Genomic DNA, 6000 nt, shown 5'->3' with positions numbered 1-6000 from the left:
GAGGGTTTTGTTCCTTGAACATGACTAAGTTTATGTTTATAATTTTTGTTGAAAAAAATCTGTATGCTCTCTTAGTTAAATGACATAAACTAAGATATTTTTAATCCTCTGCATTCTTACATTTTTCAATCTAATATTTTATTCTGGTCAGATGTTTGCTAGTCTTTCACTATAACTGCAGATTATCATCAGTTCCTTTAAAATGTATGTTTTTATTGCAATTCCTACCTACCCTCTTGCACTAGTTTTACAAATTTAGACTCTTTACATTGTGGCCTTGTGGTTCATCAAGTAGATGAAGGAGACACCCCTAGTCATAAACAATGGACTGTTCAAGGTGATGGGCATTAGAAGAAGAAGTAAAAATACTTGTATGATTTGGCTTGGAATCCTGTGCATCTGTTCTACCTGAGATCATCTTGCTCCAGATGACTATCAGACCCATGATTAAGAAACATAAAAGATAGCTGTTGAAATTCCCTGATATTTGGGGGGGTTATGTTATGCAGCATTTTTGTAGCAGAAATGTGACTAAACCCAACTAGTTATAGGATTGGGTTGCTAACCTAATGAAGATTGAAAATACCTGGCATCAGCTTTGGGTAAATGTGACAGACAGTGATGAAACCATTATGGGGGAGTTGTGGACTTTGTTACACAGTGGTGAATTATGTAAATTTATCACCTACAATGATCTGGAAGGCAAAAAATGAACCTAATAACTTTGTAGTGTTGGACAAAGAGGTTTTATGGCAAAATGTTGATAGCATAAGCTGGTTGGTATGAAATGCATTTTAAAAGGCATTTCAGCAAATCCCTGGGTCACTCAGCTGTTTAGCGCCTGCCTTCCATCCAGGGCGTGATCCTGGAGTCCCGGGATCGAGTCCTACATCGGGCTCCCTGCATGGAGCCTGCTTCTCCCTCTGCCTATGTTTCTGCCTCTCTCTCTCTGTCTTTCATGAATAAATAAATAAAATCTTTAAAAAATATTTAAAAAAATAAAAAGTGTTTCAAAAAAATTGGGGCTTAGGAGTTCATTGGAAACAAACATAATATATTTTTGAAAATCTAAACTTTTAACAGAGCTCTATTACTATTCTGGACTAAAAGTCTGTGACTTTTGAAGATTGAAAAAATCATGTACCCACCTTTTGCCAGGCAGAAAACGGACTAGGAAATCTCCTCTATTGGAAGGACAGAGACTCCCTTATCCTTTTCAGATGTGGCCAAGTAAGGTTGATGATAAGGGTTGCTGCAAAGAGAACAGAGTGGAGATCTACACCCAGGGTAGAGAAGTAGGCCTAGTAAAGGATCATTCTTTACCCCAGAGGAAGAGAATCTGGTAGTATTTGTAAGATTACTGAATTGTTATGAACTAGTTGCTTTTTAAGCCTTCTATTTCCCCCTCCTTTTAAATTTTTTTGTTGTTTTATTTTAAGATTAGCTACCTAGGCTGCCCCAATTTCTTGTTTTTTTAAGCTGGTCTCATCTCATCACTGGATGTTGAATATATAGAGGACAGGTTATTTACTATTTTAGTTCATACTTCTATGGATCAAGAGGAGCTGCTTTTGGACTTGACTTGGATCATATAAGGCCTTGGATTTTGAGCCAGTTTTCATAATTTGATACTTTTGCAGTGTTCCAGGGCAAGGGGGTATATTATGTGACTGAGAGATAAGTGAATAATTATGGGGAAATGACTTACTGATCATAGATCCACAATTTTGTAGCAATTTTATCCATAGACATGGAGCATTCCATTTGACAGCAAAGGCCATTGACCTATCAAATAAAGTACATTTGATTTTTCTTAAGCCCAAGTCCTATTTTTGAACACATAAATGTATTTCAGAAATATTAGCTAAAGATGATTTTTAAATGATAGACATTACTAAAGTGATAGAATTTTATAAATACTAGATTCATATGAAGAAAATGAACCCATTATAAATACAATAAATCCCAAATAAATACTTTGTTACCTGCTTGTGGAGGCTGGTAAACAAATTAGGAGAAAGATTTTTTTTGAATCTAAAAATTCTTGAAGATTGAGAATGGTTACCATTATCACCTTATGAAAAACTACTTTCTTTAGGCCTAAAGATTATTTATTATTTACAAAGGATAATATGTACTTCCAGTACTTTATTTCTTTGTCATAGTTTTCTTTCTATATAAGTACTTACTTGTATACTGACATTTATTTAAAAGTGAATTCTCAAAGACTTGTAGAATAATCACAATGAGAAAAGTGCCGAACGATTTTACGAGGCAATAATCCAGTTCTCTTATTGCAAAACACTCTAACCAGCCTTCAGCCTTATAGTGTATCCACGCGGGAACCAGATTATTGCCTCATAAAACAGCTCGGTGCTCCTATTATGGCTTAAATATAATTGTGTTTAAAGACCTTGTTGATTCCATTTAGCAAAATTAGTTTTTATCTTATTTCATGATAACAATGGTTTCTAATAACCTTGATGATATTTTGATGTGTGCCCAATTATGTTTACAAGAATAGTTTTTTTAAAGTAAGATTTCTACTGAAAAAAAGTTCTAATCTTTATTGTTATAATTCATTGTCTTTTTTTTTCCTGAGATAATATATTTAACTTAATCAGTTAATTATTTCCTGATATTAACTCATAAAAAAAGCTAATTTTTCTCTCTTGCACATTCATCAACAAGAAGCTGGGTTTCTGTGATATACATTTACTGTTATATATTCTAATGTTAGACAGTTTTGGATCTAAATCCAGATTTTAGCACTTTTAAGATGCGTGGCCATGATCAAGTTGCTTTACACTCTAAGCCTCACCTTTGAAATTATTCACCTAATTTCAAAGCAAGAATATTGTAACAAAGATAGTGCTGATAGGAAATTTAATGAGAAATAGATGGCCTAAGTGTTCAATTACTTTTCCCCCCTTATGTTCATATATATTAGTTTTATATAAAAATATATGCATTATAGAGTCCATACATGCATATAAAATAAAGATTATAGATAAAGGAAATCACAGGAGAAATCTAGTCAAAAGATATTTTTGTGGCAATTAAGAATCATGGACTACAGAACAGGAATACAAAAAATAGATCATCTTCATAGGATACATTTCAACAATTTTTTTCTAACAAGAAAAGAGATAATTTGAGACTGAGTCAAAAATCACCGCAGAGGATGGAGATGATCATTGGATGTCCTCCAACATTCCTTAGCCAAATTTAGATAATTTAATTTTTGAGGCCCAGGAAATTTAGTTTTCTTTAAATATTACTATTCTAAAGCATCGTTTTTATTTTTGAAGATTATTTTATTATAATATTAGCAATGGCTTTGGATTTTATGAATGACAGTTTGGGTCATTTTTTCTTTCCTATAAACTGTGAAATATTCCCTGGACACTAATTCAGTGATTGCCTGCCCCTTTCTTTGTTTGATAATCACAACCGTAACTCGTATGATTCAGATTTCTTTTGCACTCAAGAGTGTATTTTTCTTAAGTCAAATTTAAGTATAGAAAATCATATAAGTTCTATTGTTCTACAAGATCTATGTATCATTCAGGAACCAATCTTAAACATTTTTTTAAAGTGAAATTGTAGATTCTGCTAACTTCAGAAATATTATTCGCAATACTCCGTATGAAGTAACCATTTGAATTCTGCAAGTATATGTAACATTAATTATCAATTTACCTTATTTATCAAAGGCATGTTGGATGTCTGGAATGTTGTGTAGTGTAATAAATTTAGTGCAATTCATAAATACTTAAAAAAATTCCCAGCACATGGTAGGTATTGTGTTAGTAACAGAAAGTATGAAAGGTCTTGCTGTTTTTGTCATTTTCACTAACACTGATTTCAGTTATATTCAGTAACTTGGTCACTAGATATCTACTCAGTTTAATTTTTTCCCCAAACTATTTATTTATTTTTCCCCCAAACTTTTTAAAGAAGCATATACTCCTGGGAAATATTTATAAAGGAGGATTATGAACTACTTCTTAATCTGGAAAGTTGGGGGAAGAGAAAGATTAGCGGTCATGACTATCAATAGTGAACAAAGGGAGAAGAAAATAGGAAATGGATTATCTTACTTACCCACCACTAAACATATGGTAACTTCTCTAATCAATTTTGTACCATTTTTAGAATTATTCTGATTTTAAACAAAGAAGAAATCAGAGTGAAATCTGCTTACTTAATTATGTGACATTCCTTTTAGGGCCAAGCACTGCTAAGACCCTGAGGTTTGATGTGTTAACATTTTCTTGGTCCCTTGAAAAATGACATCAGTGAAATTCACAGAACTCACTGCCTTCTCCTTCATAGGGGTATTGTGAAAATGTCCATTAACATTTATAGAGTGCTTTGAGCTCCTAAAAAGAAAGACATTACCTAAGAACAAAATAAATAATTTTAAAAGCAACATTTGAATAATTTAATTGTAAATGAATCAAACACACAAGCGTTAAACTTACATAAATACAAGCGTGAAATTAAGCGATGGGGGACTTGGCCAAGCCTATTTTAGGTTTTATGAAATGGAAACATCTTAAACATGGTTTGATAGATTTCATAAACCTAGTATGTAGACAAGTTTGCCAGTCCTTGATACTACAAATAAATATTTCATTATGAGTATTCAAAAGAACTCATATTTCTAATAATCTGACAAATTCTCAAGAGAAACTCATAATGTTAAAGGGATATTTATTTCAAATAAAAAATTATTGCTTTGTTTTATTAAATATTGATTGCAAAGATAAGTCTTATGTTGTGTCCATCCAACTGATATTTGATTACAGTTAATGGTAGACTTTATTATACCTCTTAGACACACAACAAGTATTTATTGAGTAAGTTTTTGGAGTAGGAATGCTGAAATAAATTACAGGTTGGCTCAAATATCAATGGAGTTGTTGTCTAGCCTTGGAACCTCAAACATAGCATTTAATAGGCCGCAGAAGACTGAGGACATGTATGAAAATATAGTGATTACAAAAATCTCGACAGAATCCATCATTAATGAACCTATGTAGAGACTCAATTTATGTTACCAGACAATTATGCCTTTTAAGTGGAAATCATTTTTTCTTACCTACATTACAAGAGCTAGAGCAAGACTATAAATAAAAGATAATATAGGCTAGAGCAAGACTATAAATAAAATATAAATTGTATTGTATTCTTTGTTTCTCCTCTTCACATTGCTCAAAATTATTTGAGTATATTTGAGCAATACAGCTTGGAAAATTCAGATTCCTGCTCTGAATTCACAAAAGTGAGTTTGATTCTAAATAATGTATGTCATTTTGGCTACTTCAAAGTTGCTGGAATTTTTTTCCTAAGGTCATTAAATTGTCAAGTTAGTACCTTGTCTTTGAAGGCATTCGCATAAAAGAAAGAATTCCGTAAGTAGTAATTATCATAGCTTAAGATGAAGGTGAAAAATAAGAAAAATGATTAAGTACAAGCCATGTGCCAAGCCCTATGCTTTATGGATGTTATCTTATTAAATCATAGGAACCATCCAGTGAAGATATCACTACCATTTCACAAAAAGGGATATTAAGTCTCTGACAGTTTGAATAACTTAAGATTACTTACAGAGCAAATAGGAGACAGACTAGAATTTCACACCCAGGTCTGTGAGGCTCCACATCAAATGCTCTCCTCCTTATAGCCTACGTGGAAATTTTCATGGCTTTTCGTAGTACTTACCACAGCTACAAAGATCGTCCTAGAAGTTATTACTTTGACAGTAGCCAAACACATCATGGATTTCTTCACAAAAAAACTCACTCCTGTATGTTAACTGATTAACTTGTCGGGAAGTGGGGGGTGGTTTAACTGTCATTTGACAGTTAGATGGTTAGATGGGCCCAATTGTATACGTAGAGATTTTCCTGAGTTAGAGGGAGGCCATGTCTTTATATTAGGCTTGTTTATGTCTTTGGAATGCATTAGGAAAAGTAGAAAGAATGAGAAAAA

At 32.6% G+C, this 6000-nt stretch overlaps 1 long non-coding RNA gene across 1 annotated transcript; it reads right to left on the bottom strand.

The window, feature by feature from the left end:
* Window positions 1-1143: 1143 nt before the first annotated feature.
* LOC144318015 (uncharacterized) lies at window positions 1144-4380 on the bottom strand. Its single transcript, XR_013383878.1, has 3 exons — window positions 4208-4380; window positions 1709-1785; window positions 1144-1252 (listed from the first exon to the last, which is right to left on the bottom strand). It is a non-coding gene; the product is annotated as an uncharacterized LOC144318015 (long non-coding RNA).
* Between the last annotated feature and the right edge of the window lie 1620 nt (window positions 4381-6000).

Source organism: Canis aureus, chromosome 8 (genome assembly GCF_053574225.1).
Source record: "Canis aureus isolate CA01 chromosome 8, VMU_Caureus_v.1.0, whole genome shotgun sequence".
NCBI lineage: Eukaryota > Metazoa > Chordata > Mammalia > Carnivora > Canidae > Canis > Canis aureus.
This window is presented reverse-complemented; position numbering and strand designations above follow the sequence as displayed.